Raw genomic sequence first — 19,870 nt, forward strand, 5'->3', positions numbered from 1 at the left:
CGGGGGTTGGGGGGAGAGGGCACCAAATATAGTTTAAATGTATACTATTTATGTTCAATAAAAAAAGTTAAAAGAAAAAAATAAAAAAATAAATATAAATAAAAAATTCAAACCCAAAAATAAATAAATAAATAAATTACAGTTTAATTTTTAAAAATGCAGTTTCGTGATCAGTGTGTCTGTGATGAACTGCAGAATTCTTCATTTCTAACAGCTCACAGGTGCTGCTGCTGCTTCTGCTGCTGGTGGTCCACGGACCACACTTTGAGTAGCAAGACTATAGTGCACATAATTTTTGTCTTCCTAGCAGGTTTTTTTCTTTGAGAACCCACCCCACTCCGCCATGATTTTGGACTTCACATCCTCCAGAAAAATGAATGCCTATTCTATACAAATTACTTGGTCTTGGGTATTTTGATATAGCAATAGAAAATGGACTAAGACAATTGTGTCATCACTCAAATTATAATTCCCTTGACATCAAGGACTCTAATCATAGCTGGGCGCGGTGGCGCACGCTTGTAATCCCAGCATTTGGGAGGCTGACACCTGGAGGATCACGGTTCGCGGACAGCCTCAGCTACTTAGTGAGGCCCTCTGCAACTCAGTGAGACCCGGTTTCAAAATAAAAGAATAAAAAATAGGGCAGGGGGTGTAGTTCCGAGGTCAAATGCCCCTGGGTTCCATCCCCAGACCTGCAAAAATAAATAAATAAATAAAAGAACTCTAATCTTTAAAAGATCTTTAAAATTCCTCAACAAGTCACATGGTAATTCCAGGTAGTAAACAAATACCCATGAACTGGTAATATTCAGGGGGATAAAAATGTGTTTATATTAATATTTTAAATAGTAAGAGTAGCCGGGCGTGGTGGCGCACGCTTGTAATCCCCGCGCTTGGGAGGCAGAGACAGGAGGATCGCGCAGGTTCGAAGCTAGCCCCTCGCGCTGGCTTAGGAGACCCTGTTTCCAAATAAAAATGCAAAAAATAGGTCTGGGAGTGTAGCCCGGAGGTAGAAGGGCTTCCAGGAACCCCAGTACCACCAAAAAAATAAAAAATTAAAAAAAATAAAATAAATAGTAAGAGTAGATTTTAAAATAGTACATACATGGAGCCCCATTATTTTTAAAAAATCCTACATAATTTTTCCTATGTAGAGACAAGAATGAATTACTAAATGTACATCAAAATATAAACAAGGCTATTTCTGGGTAGTGTGCTATGAATAGCTTGTTTTTATGTGACTCAGATTTGAAGCGGCTTCCAGAAACTCAATGGCTGGCAGATGTGAGGTGTTGGGGTTCTCTTTCCTTCACCTTCCCACTGCTAGGTTCTAGTAACCACCTCCTTTGGAAATGAACAGAAATTCCCTTCAAGCCAGAATCATTATTTGTTAACGCTCCACCTCAGTCCAGTCTAAGTTGCCACCATAAAATACCTGAGACTGCCTCCATCAAGAACCTCGTACTACCTAATAGCATGGAGGATGCTGGAAGGTGAGATAGGACACTCCCCTGAAATGGAACTCACTCTTATGAGAAAGCACAGGTCCATGTGCTGGCCTGGGTAAAAGAGAGCTCACAGAGGAGGAAGTGGTCTGTACATCCTCTGAATTACCTGTCCACGCCGGGGCTCTGGCAGCGCACCCTGCCTCCTCTGCCTTCCAGCACTCTCCCCCCTCTTGAAAACACCCACTTCTCCAGACCCATCCTAGGCTGGACCACTCAGATGTATGCCCCTGGGACCTGGAGCACGGGATGCTATACTTGTTTCCTAGAGATGCTGCAACAAAGTGCCGAAAACTGGGTGGCTTAAAAAAGAAACTTTCCGTCCTAGTTCTGGAAGGGAGAATGCTAACATCAAGGTGTGGGCAGGACCAGCTCCTCCTGAACACCTGAAGGGGAAGCCCCTTCTGTTTTAGAAACATCTTTTGTTATTCCCCTCCCCCAAACTTTTATAGACATTGAATTCCTAATATGATGGTATGTGGAAGTGGGGCCCTCTCCAGACCCCAGCCACTCTGATCATGGGCTTCTCAGCCTCTAAAACCTTGGAAATAAATGTCTCACCCAGTATATGGTATTTCTTTTATAGCAGTTCAGGTTGGCAAAGAGACCTTCTTTAGCTCCTCTAGCTCCTGGTGTTTGCTGGCAATCCTTGGCATTCTTTGGATTATGGATACACCACCCTAATCTCTGTAGCCATCCCTGTATCTTCTCCCCATGTGGTCTGTTTTTGTTCTTATAAGAACATCACCCGTACTGGACTGAGTCCCACCCTATGCCAGCATGACTTCATCTTAGCTTGGTTACATTTGCAAAGACACTATTACCAAATGAGGTCACATTCAGAAGTGCTAGGGATGTGGACTTCAGTATCACTCGAGGCAGTGGGTGGGAGAAACACAGTTCCACTCAGAACACACAGGAAGCAGGAGGACATAGGGAGCTCATTCATTGCAAGAAAGGAGCACAAAGGGACCCCTAAATCTCTAATTTTCTTTTGATTCTGTGCTTTCCAACGTCTACCTGTGAGATTTTCCTTGATTCTTGGGACTATGTTCCCATATCCTCATCATATTTTTTTTTTGGTGTGTGTGTGTGTGTGTGTGTGTGTGTGTGTGTGTGTGTGTGTTACTCGGGATTGAACCCAGGAGCATTCTACCTTCAAGCCACATCCCTAGCCCTATTTTTTATTCTTTATTTTTTTGAAATAGGGTCTCACTAAATTGCAGAGGACCTCACTAAGTAGCTGAGGCTGGCTGTGAACCAGTGATTCTCCTGTCTCAGCCTCCCAAGTACTGGAGTTACAAAGTGTGGGCCACCACACCCAGTTCCCTCACCATATGTAATATATAATCTCAGTTCAGGGGATTGACAGCAAGTCCTCTTGCCCATGTACTACAGGTCCCCTTTTTTGCCATTTGGAAAACTTTATGGTTGCCCATCTGTTCCTGATTATCCCTTCATGCTCTCCCCCCTCTTTAGGTAGAGATTTTTTAACCAAAATTGGGGCCGAACTATCATTTAGTTTCGCCACGGCTTCCGTTTCCCCCAAAATAGTTTTAATCGTTGTTGCTACAGATGATGACCAGGTGGCCAAACCTCCCCTCCCTATAGATTCAGTTGACCCTATAGTATGGGACACCACTACCCCAGTTGTGGCAACCCACCACACCCCCAGTTCGGATTGTCCTCTGTGACCCCACTATTTTCCCTGCTCGCTCCCAGTTTCCCATATCTCTCCTTTACCAATGTGGACTTAAACCCATTATTTCTCATCTCCTGGTCCAAGGATTACTCATCCCTATTTATTCCCCTTATAATACCCCCATTCTCCCAGTTAAAAAGCCTAATGGGATTTATTGTTTAGTCCAGGAACTGTTTAATTAATAATACAGTGGTTCCAATCCACCCAGTTTTCCCTAATCCCTAATCCCTATACCCTCTTGTCTCAGATTTCCCCCACTACCACTCATTCTTCCATTATTGACTTGAAGGATGTCTTTTATACTATTCCTCTGCATCCTGAGTCATATCCCCTCTTTGCCTTTATGTGGGAGGACCGTGATACACAGGTTGCTCAATAATTAACTTGGACCGTCCTACCCCAGAGTTTTTGAGATAGCCCACACCTCTTTGGACAGGCTCCAGCACAGGACCTCCTCCAGTGTCCCTTAGGCCCTAATATGTGGATGACCTTTTACTTTGTAGTCCCTCCCTTGAAGTGTCCAAATGGCACATTGCTCTTCTCCTTAATTTTCATGGAAGCAGGGGTTACAGGGTGGCCCCACATGAAGCCCAGTATCAGTGCCAGAGGTGCAGTATCTAGGCCTGCATCTCACCCCAAATACCGGGGACTAACTGTTGACCGGGTCAAGGCTTTACGAGACTTCCAGCCACCCACCTCAGATTATCAAATCTAATCTTTCTTGGGCTTTGTGGGGGTTTTCTGGCATTGGATCCCCAACTTTGCCATTTTAGCTAAGCCACTACATGAGGCAATCAAGGAAACCCCAGTTGGCCCCCTCACTTCACCCCCAATTATTTGCCGAGCCTTCCTGGCTCCCCAGGAAGCCCTCCTTAAATCCCACCCCTGAAATTCCCCAATCCCACTAAGGCCTTCTTGTTATATACTGGTGAGAGGCAAGGAATAGCCCTGGGAGTGCTAACTCAACCCCTGGGGCCAACCCAGACACCAATGGCCTACTTATCCAGTTGACCCCACCACTCATGGGTGGCCACCCTGCCTAGGGCTCTGGCAGCAGCCACCATTCTCACAAAAGAGGCTTTCAGAATTTGTCTCTGGCTGCCCCTGAAGGTTTTTTCCCTACATAGGCTCCAGGATTTACTGTCTCCTCGAGCACTCCCTCTTCTGTCACCTTCTCACATCCAGGAACTTTATTTGTTGTTCATGGAAAATCCAGACATCAAACTGTCTCACTACCCAGCCCTTTAACCTGGCCACTCTTACCTGTGGGCCAGGGTTCAGGCCCTGATTCATATTCACCTAATGATTTTCATTTTTGTGTAGATATGATTGAAGCCTTAGCTAAACCTCAGGCGGACCTTCAGGACACCCCCCTTCTTAATCCAGATGTTACTTATTTTGTTGATGGCAGCTCTGTTCCTGATGCCAGAGGTAAGAGAAGAGCAGCCTATGCCGTGGTCACCTTAACTCAAGTTATTGAGGCTGCCAGGTTACTGGATGGCACTACCTCTCAAAAGGCTGAACTGATGGCTCTAACTTGAGTTCTACACCTAACAAAAAACAAGCAGATGAACATATATACTCATTGTAAATATTCCTTTTTAATAGCACACTGCCATGCCTCGATTTGGAGAAAGCAGGGATTTCTCTCCACTAAGGGCTCACCCATTGTTAATGCCACCTGAATTAGGAAGCTCCTAGATGCCCTCTCTATACCATCTGAGCTGGGCATTATCCACTGTTGAGTCCACCAGGTAGACTCCTCCTTAGTGGCCAAAGGAAGCAATAAAGCTTTTTATACAGTGAGACAGCTGTCACACAACCTCAACCAAGCCCACTGGCCCCTGTATTATTTTTAACTCTTCCCACAATGACAGCTAACTACAGCATGGCTGAACAAAAACACCCAACCAACTTGGGGCGTCCAGCAAGGAGATGGATGGCTCATGATACAGGATAAGATTGCTCTGCCTGAGGCTCAGGCCGAAGAGGTCATTGACCTAATACATAATTCCCTCCACGTGGGACCGATGGCACCTAAACATTTACTAAGCCCCTTGTTTTATTCTCCCCTCCTATAACGGCTGATTAGTAAAGTCAGTGCCTCCTGATCTACTTGCACTGCTGTTTTCCCCAAGGAGGCCTTCGCCCATCCTTTCCTGCCCACCAAATGAGATGACACTTGCCAGGACAGGACTGGAAAATTAGCTTCACCCTTTTGTCATCTCACAAAAAAACTAAAATATCTTCTTACCATGGTCAACACCCTAACAGGTTGGGTAGAGGCTTTTCCCTCAAAGGATGAGATACCAGCACAGTGGCCAAGGCTCTATGATCAGACATCATCCCTCGGTTTGGACTCCCTAATGCCTTACAGTCTGATAATGGACCAGCTTTTATTTCTAAGGTTACTCAACAGCTGGCACAAGCCCTTGGCATTTCCTGGAAGCTCCACATCCCATATTGACCACAGTCATCAGGAAAGGTAGAAAAAAATGAATGAGATTCTTAAAAACCATCTAACAAAACTCTCCCTGGAGCTGCAGATATCATGGCCTGAACTCCTGCCACTAGCTCTGGCCCGTGTGAGGGCCACCCTCGAAGCCCCACCTTCATGAGCCCCTTTGAATGGCTGTATGGTCACACATTTTTGCTTAATCACACTCTTCCTTTGGACCCCCCCCTCCTTTGGCTTCCTATCGCCCTTACTTGTCTTTTCTCAAGCACCTTCTTAGGGAACATGCTGACCAGTATCTTCCCCAGCCTGGGACTGGAGAAGCAGCTCCACACCCGGCAGTCACGGCCCTTAAGCCAGGGGATCAAGTCCTCCTCAAGTCGCTTCAACCAAAACGTCTCCAACCACGGTGGACTGGGCCCTTTATAGTGATCCTCACCACACCTACTGCAGCCAAACTGCGGGGGGACCCCAAGTGGCATCACCCTACTTGGCTAAAAAGGGCTGTTACAACAGCCTCATGACAGTGTCGGGGCCCACTAAGCTCTCTTTTTCTCAGCATAATTCTCTTTAATGCTTTTATTTCCGCAGGTCCGCTTGTTTACATAGTATGGTGCTCTCCCTCTCCGGATGCCAGACAGCCATAAGTATTAAACTCTCTGAAATTTGTTAATGATGCTCCTGACCCAATAGCGTGTTTTCCATTTGACCAGACTGACTCATACACACTCACTGCTGAAAAGGGTGGTATGTGTCTCTTTCTCAGGAAAAATGCTGCTATTATATTAACAAACCTGGTCTAACGGAGGAAAATGTCTAAACTCCGACCAAGTTAAGCAAAAATCTAAAAATACGATAGTGACAATCTATCTCATATCTGAAAGGGTTCCAAGGGCCAGTAGCTACTGGGCTCCTTCCTTTCTGGGTAAGGGCCAGTAGATGATAGGTTCCTTCCCCTCCTGGAACCCATTTTCCTGAATTGCCATTCTCCTGATTTGACTTTTCTTCTAATAGCTCCTTGTCTGTTAAAGTTTATTCAAATATGCATTACCGAGCTGTCCAGAATAACCTCCAATCAACTCCCGCTGCAGCCATACTCCCACCCACCCATTTCCAAAGGACCTGACCTCTCCTGGTCAAGGGACCCCCTACAACGTCCCCTGATTACAGGCAATAGTTATGGACTTGGTCTTCGCCCAGTATCACCAAAAGACCAGGATGATAGGTTAGGTCTTCGCCCTTCCCCCAAGGGACCCCACAGTGGGGACAGGAGGTAGAACCCTAGAAGCCAGAAGCGGAGATATCATGAGAATACAGGTGCCTTGAGACTCCAGGCATCACGAGGCTGACTGCAAAGGCCGCGAGATTACAAATGTCACGAGAGAATCGACATTTTCACACTGCTAACCCCACCCAAAACCCCCACTTAAAACATGGGTACTTCCGCTCCACCAGGTGACCCTGTCAGCCAACCGGGACTATGAGCAACTCTCAGGACCATGTGTGGTTCATCGGTCCCTTCCCCCATGGCCAACAGACTCCCTGAAGGTGCCGGGTTTGATTAAAGCAGCTTTTTAATAACCTGGTTGTTATCTGCCTCCTTCGTGACTCCCTAGCTCAATTTCAACGTTACAGGATTATATATGAAGGATAGATGGGGAGGGCGGTCCAGATGGAAGCAACAGTCTAAGCAAAGGTGGAGAGGCGCGTCCTTTTAAGAAAGCTGAGTAAACTATCCCGGAAGAGCTATTGGCCTCATTATAGCAATAAAGTTTCCCTGCCTCTGCCAGAATTTCAATGCCACTCCCAACTAGATACAATTGGAAATTTGCAAAAGCAACACTCCATGCATGTGCAGTCCAGTGAGCTATTGAGAGATTGGTTTGGAACTTAAACAAGGGCAAGTTCAAATCCTAAATTTCCCATTAAGCAGCTGGGTGACCCTGGGCAAATTGTTTGCACTCCCTGGGGTCCAGTTTCCTCATCTGTACAATGATATTTTCTTAGGTTATGAGAACTAAATGAAATAGTGCATTCGATGAATGAGGCACTGTGCCTGGAATAAGAAAGAGTGTAGCAGCATTGATGTGTGTGTGTGTGTGTGTGTGTGTGTGTGTGTGTGTGTGTGTGTGCATGCACGCACACTGGGGATTGAACCTAGGAGCATTCCATCTCTGAGCTACACCCCCAGCCAGACTTTTTGTTCTTTATTTTGAAACAGGGTCTCACTAGGTTGCAGAGGGCCTCACTAAGTAGCTGAGGTTGGCTACGAGCCTGAATCCTCCTGTCTCAGACTCACAAGTACTGGAATTATAAGCGTGCACCATCACACCTGGCTTGTTTGTATTTTTTATTACAATCCTAGCTGGAATTAGATGGAATCTCAGTGCAGTTTTGATGTGCATTTTTCTACTAATAATGTTGAACATTTTTCATATATTTTGCCCACTTGTATTTCTTCTTTTTATATACTTTTATTAGTGCATTATAGTCTCTATTCAGTTCAGTTGCTTTGTGTGTGTGTGTGTGTGTGTGTGTGTGTGTGTGTGTGTGTGTGGTACTGGAGTTCCTGGAAACCCTTCTACCTCCAGGCCACGCTCCCAGACCTATTTTTATACTATTTTATTTGGAAATGGCGTCTCTTAAGCCAGCACAGCTGGCTTCGAACCCACCGTGATCCTCCTGTCTCCGCCTCCCAAGTGCGGGGATTACAAGCGTGCGCCACCACGCCTGGCGTCAGTTGCACGTTTTTATTGGATTTTGTTGTTTTATCTTTTTATTTTTATTTTTTGCAGTACTGGGGATGGAACCCAGGGGTTTTCTCCCTCCAAGCTACACCCCCAACCCTAGTTTTTATTCTTTATTTTGAAACAGGGTTTTACTGAGTTGTGAAGGGCTCACTAAGTAGCTGAGGCTGGCTGTGAACCGTGATCCTCCTGTCTCAGCCTCCCAAATGCTGGGATTACAAGTGTGTGCCACCATACTCAGCTACATTGAATTGTTATTTTTACAATATTAAGTTTATTGAGTTTTTTAGTGTAGTTCGTAGTCCTCTATCAGAGGAGTAGCTGTGGATTTTCTCCCATTCTTTAGTCTCTCTCTCCTCTATTGAAGGCTCTCTTAAAGGCTTGCAAAATTGAAGCTCTTCTTCAAATTTTTTTTTTTTTTTTGTGGTACTCAGGAGGATGGGAACTCTTCTCTGGGCTACACTCCCAGACCTATTTTTTAACTTTTTTATTTGGAAACAGGGTCTCTTAAGCCAGGGAGGCTGGCTTCGAACCTGCGTGATCCTCCTGTCTCCACCTCCCAAGCGCGGGGATTACAAGCGTGCGCCACCACGCCCGGCAGAAGCTCTTTAATTCAATGGAGATCAGTATGGAGGTTCCTCAAAAGACTGGGAATGAAACCGCCACTGGCCCAGATATACCATGCCTCAGTATCTCTCCAAAAGACCTAGTCGGATTATTATACTGACACATTCCTATCTCTGTTTATAGTGCACAATTCACAATAGCCACAAAACTAGGTGTCTGTCCACAAATGAATGGATAAGGAAAATGTGGTATGACAGACAATGGAATTCTACGCATATCTAGAGAAGAACAAAATTATATTGTTTGCAGAAAAATGGATGAAACTAGAGAATATGCTGAGATCAGCCAGTCTCAGAAAGTCAAGGGCTGAATGTTTTCTCTCATCTATGATAACTAGGGAGAAAACAGGAAACGAGGGGACTGTAGGAGGAGAGTGACCCATAGAATAGCGGGAGGGGCAGGGGGAGGTGAAGAGGGGAAAGGAGGAACTGAGGAAGAAAACACTCCAAGTACGCCACGCCCAAGCATGGAGGTGTGCAACAATCTCACTACTGTGTACAGGGAGGGTGGGGAGCGGAGCGGGTGGGACCTGAAGGGAAACACACCAAGACCTCTGTGCCGACTGCTTGGATGACTTTGAACTCACTGTGATATATAATTACCGTGCATCAATAAAATATAAAAAGAAAAGGAAAAGAGCTCACCAAATGCTTACTGCGTAAAAGGCTGCCTGGATGACCAGGACCCTGCAGGCTTGGCCTCGCACCCCCAGTGGTCAAGGATGGGGTGCAACTGTGGCCTCAGCCCCTAGCCCCGCCACAGCCCCAGGAATCACCCACTTCCCAGAACAGAGATGCCAGAGAGGCCAGAGGCCTTGGAAGACAGCGAGCTGGACTCAAGCCCAAATTGAGTTCAGAAGAAAAAAACTTCCTCTGAGTAAATGCTTAAAGAAGACACAGACTTTCACAGAGCAGTGGGAAGTGGAATCTACAGATTCCTTCCAGAATTCTGTCACTTTGTGCGTGTGTGTGTTCTACTTCTTAGCTACATTCCCAGCCCTTCTCTGTCTTCTCTCTCTTCTCTCTCTCTCTCTCTCTCTCTCTTTCTCTCTCTCTCTCTCTCTCTCTCTCTCTCTCTCTCTCTCTCTCTCTCTCTCATGTATGTGTGCATATATATATATATATATATATATATATATATATATATATATATATTTTTTTTTTTTTTTTTTTTTTTTTTTTGCGGGTCTGGGGATGGAACCCAGGGGCATTTGACCTCCGAGCCACATCCCCTGCCCTATTTTTATTCTTTTATTTTTGAAACAGGGTCTCACTAAGTTGCGGAGGGCCACACTAAGTAGCTGAGGCTGTCCGCGAACCGCAATCCTCCGGTTTCAGCCTCCCGAATGCTGGGATTACAGGCGTGCGCCACCACACCGGGCTTATATTTTTTTTATTTTGAAACAGGGTCTCACTAAGTTGCTGAGGCTGGCCTTTAGCCTACAGTAATCCTTTTTTTTAGACCTCAAGCTGCAGCAGAGAGTTACCCTGGCCAAGGAAACCCTCCCATCTCCCTTGTCAGCTGGTTGGCTCTGGTTTGATTACAGCCTCTATATCTATCAACAGTTGGCTGAGAGGGGCAGAAGTTATCAATATGAGCCATCATTCTGAATACCCTGGGAATATTTCCCCAAATGCAACAGCCTCACTCGAAGCTTGCAATCTGCATCTTAAAGCACTGTGATGTGATATCTTGAGCAAACATCTTGCCACAGCGTAAGGAGTCACCATCCTTCCAGCCTCCAGGGCTGTCCTCTCCTTATTGAAGCCTGCTGCTAACTTCACTTCCAGACACCAAATTCTGTGTGAGGTACAAAAATCAGAATCCACTCTGGCTAGATTAAGCAGAAAAATAATCAAATAATAATAGTACTCGCAGAATCTTTGGAGACAGCAAGAGAAAGAGAATTGGAGCTAAACATTAAAATTATGCTCCCCCTGCCGGGCGTGGTGGCGCACGCTTGTAATCCCCGTGCTTGGGAGGTGGAGACAGGAGGATCGCACAGGTTTGAAGCCAGCCATGCTGGCCTAAGAGACCCTGTTTCCAAATTTTTTTTAAGTATAAAAAATAGGTCTGGGAGTGTAGCCCAGAGGTAGAAGGGCTTCCAGTAACCCCAGTACCACCAAAATAAAATAAAATAAAAACAAAATATAATTATGCTCCCCTAAAATTCTTATGTTTAATCCCTAACACCCAGTGTGATGATATTGGAAGGTGGGTCCTTGGGGACATAACTGGTTTAGATGAAATCATGAGGGTGAGCCACCAGAATGACATTAGTGTCCTTGTAAGAAAAGGAAAAGACCAGGACATTTTCTCTATCATGTGTGGAGGAAGGTGGCTCTCTGTAAGCCAGACAGGCCCTCCCCAAGTCTGCAGACTCCTTCCTTGATTGTGGACTTCCAAACAAAGGAAGGAAAAAATAGTATGTGGGGCTAAGGCTATAGTTCAGTGCGTAGAGTCCTTGCCTAGCAAGTCAGAATCTCCAACTTTAATTCCCAGAACTGAAAAAAAAATTATTTTCTTCAAGAACAGGGCCTGAAGATGGTGACCCAGGGAAGCAGCACATACCAGTCCTGCTGACACCCAATCTCCACTGCCTTAAAAACAGCATTCTACAAAGCCAGAAAATACTACCGGTAGAGGAATAAAACAATAGGTACAAGGCTGTAGGGAAGGAGGTTAGAAGACTAATCAGAGAACAGAAAAGAAGCCCACCCACCTTGCGGCAGCGGGCACCACAGCAGCGGCATCTTGCCGCACTGCACCTGACTCCAGAAACAAACAGGAAAACACCCGGACCTGAAGTGAGTGATCAGCTGCAGATTATCAGAATCGTAAGCCATCAGTTCTTCCTGCGCAAACACCGGCTACAACTTCCAGCAGTGGCTGCCAGGTTCACCACGCCCTCCAGAGATCCAGACTGGTGCTCAACAAGACTATAAGTGAAGCTGCAGTCCCCAGTGCAGTGCCCCCAGGGACTCGTACAACTGCGATAAACTCCCTGGGTCTGATACTTTGCGGTTCAATTTAGTGAAGGTGGGGGTTGAGTCTACAATTTGCAGCAGTGGCAGCCGAGCTTACCATGCCCTCCAGCGTTTCAGAGTGGCACTCAACAATACCATAAGTGAAGCCACGGTCCTCGTAGGAGAATGCCCAGCGTGGTGCTCCCAAGGACTTCTGCAGCCGCAATAAACTTTCTGGGTCTGAGATTTTTATGGTTCAACCCGGAGAAGGTGGGGTTGGAGTCTGCTGTTGGACATAGCAGAGGCTCAGACAAACTCAGGCTCTGCATCAGTGGAAAGTGTTGAGGGAGACCTATGCTTAACACTAGTCTCTACTAGTAGGATCTCCGGGATCACCACAGACAACCCAAGCATGGTGGATGGGGAGAAGTCAGACCAGCCCAGACCTAGCTGTGGAGAAAAGAGACTCTTACATTGAGTTTGGTCTCAGAGGCATCCACCACTTACAGAGGCAAGGAGAGACCGAGACTCCACATCTGTGGAAAGCGTGGAGGGTGACCTGTGATTAACACTAGATCCAGCTCTATTGATACTGGCCATCTGCATAAACTGAGAAAGACTCAGAGAACCAGGGAACCAGGCTTGCAGCAAGAAAGATGCCGGTGGCATTCGGCATCTGCACAGAGAGAGACTGCAGAAGCCCAGTCTGCTGAGCATTTATATATTTGTAGAGTTGCATTAATTTATTGTTGTGTTGTTTTGAGTTTTTTCTTTTGTGTGTGTGTATGCCTATTGTTTACCCTCCCCCCACACCCTCTCGCAAGCTTCTTTCCTTGTACATACCTACTCTCTTCTCTCCATCCCTTTTCTTTTTTTCCCTCTCTTCCTTTCTCTTCTTTGTCTCATATTAAATCCACTTCCTATCACTATACTAAAAACTCTACATTTGTTACTAGAATACCACTACATAGTCACTATCTCTAATTTCTACTCTATACTATCTTACCAAACTCATTCTCTCATTCTATTTCATCCTATCTTTGGCTTTACCCTATTCTTTCATTTACAACTTCATTTCCTTCTTCATTCAACTTTCACTGTTGAATACAGCACAACTTGCCCTTGGATATACCAGCTGACACCTGGAGATCTAAGAAAAATCTATCAAAAGCAACAGATACAAACTTCTGAAATCATGAGGAAGAATAACAAGGAAGCTATGAGTTCCCACAACCCCACAAGCACACAACCTGACAACACAGAATTGCAGGGATCTCCAGAAGGTTGAATTGTGAATGTAACTGTAGAGATAATACAGGACTTCCAAAAAGAATTCAGAGAGAGTCTGAAAGAAATAAAGGATGCAATCATTGAAGTGAAGGCATAAATTCAAACTATAAGCAATCAATTAGACCACATAGAGAACAGAATCTCGCTCCTAGAAGATGATCAGTCCAAAAACAAATGCATAGTATATAACTTAGAAAAAACAATTTGACAGTATGAATTGGACGTTAAAGAAATATGGAGCCATTTTAAAAGAGCTAACCTAAGAATAATTGGCATAGAGGGAAAAGAAGGTGAAACCAAAGGGATCGACAATCTTTTTTTTTTTTTTTTTCTGTACTGGGGATGGAAACCAGGGGAATTCTACCTCCAAGCTACACCACCAGCCCTATTTTTTATTCTTTATTTTGAAACCGGGTCTCACTGAGTTGCAGAGGACTCACTAAGTAGCTGAGGCTGTCCCCAAACCACGATCCTCTGGTCTCAGCCTCCCAAATGGGGATCAACAATCTTTTCAAAGAAGTAATATCAGCAAATTTTCCAAACATAGAGCAAGAGGTCAATACACATGTACAGAAAAGTTATAGAACCCCCTTTAGACAAGATCAGAGAAAAGGTTCTCCACATGATATAATAGTCAAAATGAACAATGTAGAAGCCGAGGAGAGAATCTTAAAGGCAACAAAAGCAAAAGACCAAGTGGCATACAGAGGCAAACCAATTAAAATCACTCCAGACTTCCCAAACCAAGTCATGAAAGCCAGAAGGGCCTGAAGTAGCATATTCCAAACTCTGAAAGAAAACAATTTGCAGCCAAAAAATTTCCTTCCCAGCAAAACTATCTCTCAAATTAGACAGGAAAATAAAAATCTTCCATGACAAACAGAAGTTGAAAAGTTTTGTGTCTTCCAAACCAGCACTAGAGAAAATACTCAAAGAGATTAACTGCAGAGAAGAAATAAGAATATACTCCAGAACCAGAGAAACAAGAAGTTCCATCCAGCAAACAACTAAGCAAATAAGAACAAACACTACCTCAAACAGAAGTTAAATCTCAATGTGTTAGGAATTAAAAATAATCTCTCAATAATCACACTGAACATAAATGGCCTCAACTCCCCAAAAAAGACAGAAAGTAGCAAAATGGATTAAAAATCAGAATCCATCTATTCTATATGCTGCTTGCAAGAAACACACCTTATAAGTAAAGATAGTCACAAACTAAAGGTGAAGGACTGGAGCAAGGTAATTTATTCCAATGGAACTCATAGACAAGCGAAAGTAGCAACTATGATACCAGACAAATTAGATGTTAAGCCCAAGCTTATCAGAAGAGACAAAGCAGGTCATTTTTTACTGATAAAAGGAACAATCCAGCAAGAGGAAATAACAATAGTCAAAAATTTATGCCCCCAAAATAGGTGCAGCTACTTTCATAAAACAAACTCTTTGTGACATTAAGTCACACATAAATCCCAATAATACAGAGAGACTTCAACTCCCCTCTCACACCATTAGACCAATCTTCTAAACAAAAGATCAGTAAAGATGTCTCAAACCTAAAGAACACCATCAACCAAATGGAACTATTAGACACATAGAATATTCCACCCAATACAGCAGAGTTCACATTCTTTTCAGCTGCTCACAGAAACTTCTCCAAAATAGGTCACATTCTGGGCCACAAAGTGAGCACTAGCAAATTCAAAAAATGTGACATATTTCACTGTGTCTTTTCAGACTATAATGAAATGAAACTAGAAATCAACCATAAGAAGATCCAGAGAAACCACATAAACATGTAGAGACTTCATTCACCAAACTGCTGAATGAAGAATGGGTCATAGAAGGAGTAAGGGGTGAAATCAAGAATTTCTAGAAACAAATGAAAATAAAGATACAATATATCAAAACCTCTGGGACACTTTGAAGTCAGTATTAAGAGGAAAATTCATAGCACTGAGTGTTCACATAGAAGAACAGAAGATCACCAAATAAGTAATCTAACAACACACCTCAAAGCCCTTGTAAAACAGGAACAATCTAACCCCAAAGCCAGTAAAAGACAGGAAATTATTAAAATCAGAGCAAAAATCAGTGAAGTAGAGAATAAAAAAGAGTACAGAAAATTAACAAAACCAAAAGCTGGTTTCTCAAAAAAAATTAACAAGATAGATAAACCACTAACCAACCTAAGCAAAAAAAAAAAAAAAAATCAACCCAAATTATGAAAATAAGAGATGAAAAAGGAGGTATCACTACTGACACTGTAGAAATACAGAGGATTATCAAAAACTACTTTGAAAAATTATACTCCAACAAAATGGAAAATCTGGAAGAAATTGACAACTTTCTAAACAAATAAAACCTGCCTAAACTGAGTCAAGAAGATATAGAAAATTTAAACTAACCAATAGCAATCAAAGAGACTGAAAAAGCAATAAAGAGCCTATCATCAAAGAATAGCCCAGGACCAAATGGTTTCCCAAGTGAATTTTATAAAACCTTTAGAGAAGAGCGAATTCCTGTTTTCATTAATCAATTTCGTGAAATAGAAAAAGAAACGGGGCTCTCCCAAATACATTCTATGAAGCCAACATCACATTAATTCCAAAACCAAATAAAAATAGTTCAAGGAAGGAAAACTACAGGCCTATATCTTTGATGAACTTGAATGTAAAACTGCTAAACAAAATACTAGCAACACGCATTCAAAACCTCATCAAAAAAATCATGTAACTTGACCAGGTAGGGTTCATCCTACCTGCAAGGCTGGTTCAACATACAAAAATCAATTCATGTAATTCATCATATGAACAGAAACAAAGACAAAATTCACATAATCATTTCAATAGACACTGAGAAAGCATTTTACAAGATCTAACACCCTCTTATGCTAGAAATCACTGCAGAGAATTGGAATAGAAAGAACATATCTCAACATCATAAAGGCAATCTACAATAGGCCCACAGCCAACATCGTATTAAATGGGGAAAACTTTGAGAATTCCCCTAAAAACAGGAACAAGACAAATATGTCCATTATCACCACTTCTTTTCAATATAGTACCTGAGACTCTAACCAGAACAATAAAGCAAGAAAAGGAAAGCAAAGGAGTACACATAGGAAAAGAAGAACCCAAACTTTCACTCTTTGCAGACAACATGATACTAAGAAGACCCAACAAACTCAACCAATTTAGCAAAGTGTTTGGATATAAAATTAATCTTAAAAAATCAGAAGCTTTTCTCTATACCAACCATAAGTCCACTGAAAAATAAATCCAGAAAACACTTCCACTCAGGATTTCCCACAAAAAAATAAAATACTTAGGAATAAACTTAACCAAGGAGGTAAAAGATCTCTACAAAGAAAATTATAAAACATTGAAAAAAGAAATCAAAGAAGGCCTTGGACGATGGAAAGATCTTCCATGTTCATGAATAGGCAGAATAAATATCATCAAAATGGCCATACTTCCAAAAGTGATCTACAGATTCAACGCAATGCCCATTAAGTTACCAAGATCATTCCTCACAGACATAGAAAAATCAGTGCTTAAATTCAGAATAAAAAAATTAAAAATTAAATTAAATTAAAATTTTTAAAAATCAGTGCTTAAACTCAGAATAGCCAAAATGTTCTCACCAACAAAAAACATGAAGGAGCTGGGCATGGTGGTACACTCTTGTAATCCCAAGTATTTGGGATTATCTTCTGAGACAGAAGGATTGTGGTTTGTGGACAGCCTCAGCTACTTAGTGAGGCTCTTCGCAACTCAGTGAGACCCTGTTTCAAAATAAAAAATAAAAACTAGGGCTGGGGGTGTAGCTCAGAGGTAGAATGCCCCAGGGTTCCATCCTCAGTACCAAAAAAGAACATGCAGGAGGAATCACAATACCTGACTTTAATCTATACTACAAAGCCTAGTAATAAAAACAGCATGGTACTGGCACAAGAACAGATACACAAACCAGTGGAACAGAAGACTCAGAAACAAATCCACACACAGCCAATTAATTATTAACAATGGGGCCAGAAATACACACTGAAAAAAAGATAGCCTATTCAATAAATGGTGTTGGCAAAACTGGTTAACCATATGCAGAAAAGTGGAAATAAATCCCACTTTCTCACTCTGCACAAGAGTCAATTCAAGATGGATCAAAGACTTGAAAATTAGGCCAGAGACCTTGAGGACTGCAACACATAGGCACAGATAAAAACTTTCTCAACAAGATCCCAAAGGCACAAGAAACTAAAAGGTGAATCAATATGTGGTATTGCATTAAACTGAAGAGCTTCTGTACAGCAAAGGAAACTATCAAGAACCTCAACCAAGAGCCAACAGAATGTGAGATTTTTGCCAACTACTCCTCTAATAGAGAGCTAATATCTAGAATATACAGAGAACTCAGTAAACTTAGCACTAAGAAAACAAATAACCCAGTCAAAATGGGCAAGTGAACTAAATAGACACTTCAAAGTAAGAAATTAAAATGGCCAATAAATTCATGAAAAAAATGCTCAACATCATTGGCAATCAGAGAGATGCAAATCAAAACTACCCTGAGATTTCACCGAACTTCAACTAGAATGGCAATCATTCAAAACACAAACAACAACAAATGCTGGCGAGGATGTAGAGAAATAGGAACTCTAATACATTGTTGATGGGATTGCAAATTAATGCAACCACTTTGGAAAGCAGTATGGAGAATCCTCAGAAGAATGGAAACAAATCTACCATTTGATCTAGCAATACCACTTCTGGGTATCTACCCAAAAGATAGGAAACCAAACTACCAAACTAATACATGTGTATCTGTGTTCATAGCTGCACAATTCACCATTGCCAAACTATGGAACCAGCCAAGATGTCCATCCAGAAATGAATGGATTACAAAACTGTGGGATATGTACACAATGGAACTTTACTCAGCCATAAAGAAGAATACAATTATGTCATTTACAGGGAAATGGATGGAACTGGAGGACATTATGCTAAGTGAGATTAGTCAGTCACAAAAAATAAGAAATTGGATGCTCTCCCTAATATGCAGAAGCTAGGAATAAAATGGGTCATAGGAACTCTAGACGATAAAGGAGATTCTATAGATGAGCAAATAAGGTGACCTAAATGAGGGGATGGGAGGGTGGAGAGGGAAATTCTCAATGCACATGATGTACTCTAACAAACATATCAATGTTAATTACTAAGCCAAACATGAGAAGGAGGGAGGGAGGGACGTATGGAATGGAGTGGGAACTGGCTAAGGGATAATTGGGTGATGTGTGCATATATGTCTCCACCATCTTGCATCCCATTAAGATGTATGAATATAATACACCAAAAAAATTAGAAAAAGAACAGGGCCTTAAATGTTATAGAACATGAGGAAGGACCCGCCATTGCCATCTGACCTTGACTATACTGCACTTGCCCCCGCCCCAGCCATCTCTCACACCTTGCAAACGTGTGACCACCAGGAGACTGTCACCACTGCCACGCTTAGCCCTGTGCCACCGCCCACATCAGGAAAGATGGGAGCTCCCAAGCGCACCCTGCCCCACACCTCGCTCACTTCCAAGTTCAAGCAGTGTCCATGTATGTCTAAATAAAATAGCCGGGGTCCAGGTCTGTTGCTCTGCTGGAATTTGAGTTCTGACTTCTAGACTGGGATAAAAGCATAAAAATTTTTAGGAATTTTTTTGGGGGGAAATGGTGTTGGTGAATGAACAGAGAATCCTACCTCTAGGCACAGAAGAGCTTTGTTCTTTTTTATGCTGTGCTGGGGATTGTACCTGGGGCCTCATACATGAGAGGCAGGTGCTCTACCACTGAGCTACAACCCAGCCCTTGGAATTCTACCTCTGAGCTACACTCCCAGCCCTATTTTTTTGTTGTTATTGTGTTTTGAAATAAAGTCTCACTAAGTTGCTCAGGCTGGTCTCAAACCTGCTATCCTCCTGCCTCTGCCTTTCAAGTACTAGGCATGTACCACCATGCATGACAATTTCTAGAATTTTTTTTTTTTTTTTTGATGGTACTGGGGTTCCTGGAAGCCCTTCTACCTCCGGGCTACACTCCCAGACCTATGTTTACACTTTTATTTGGAAACAGGGTCTCCTAAGCCAGCGCACGCGGCTGGCTTCGAACCTGCGCGATCCTCCTGTCTCTGCCTCCCAAGCGCGGGGATGACAAGCGTGCGCCACCACGCCCGGCTCAATTTCTAGAAATATTAAGGAGAACTTTCCAAGGATGGATGGAAGGGGCAGCCACAAATACGACTGACACAATGTTGTCAAGATATTTAAGGTGAAAAAAGCAAAACACAGAACAATATGTTTGGAGTCCTACCTCTTGCTTCAAAAGCGAAAATAGTCTCCATGCATAGACTGTCCCTGGAAGGTTCTAGAGAAACAGGCAACCATTATGTCGAGGGAAGGGAACTTTACAATTAGGGGTAGAAGGAAGACTCAATTAGCACCAAAAATCCCTTTGTATCTTTTGTCTGAGATGGAGACAATGTAACAAAGGAGAAGGAAGGAAGGAAAAGGAAAACATAGCAGGAAG

Source organism: Muscardinus avellanarius (assembly GCF_963383645.1).
Source record: "Muscardinus avellanarius genome assembly, chromosome: 19".
In the NCBI taxonomy this organism is placed as follows: domain Eukaryota; kingdom Metazoa; phylum Chordata; class Mammalia; order Rodentia; family Gliridae; genus Muscardinus; species Muscardinus avellanarius.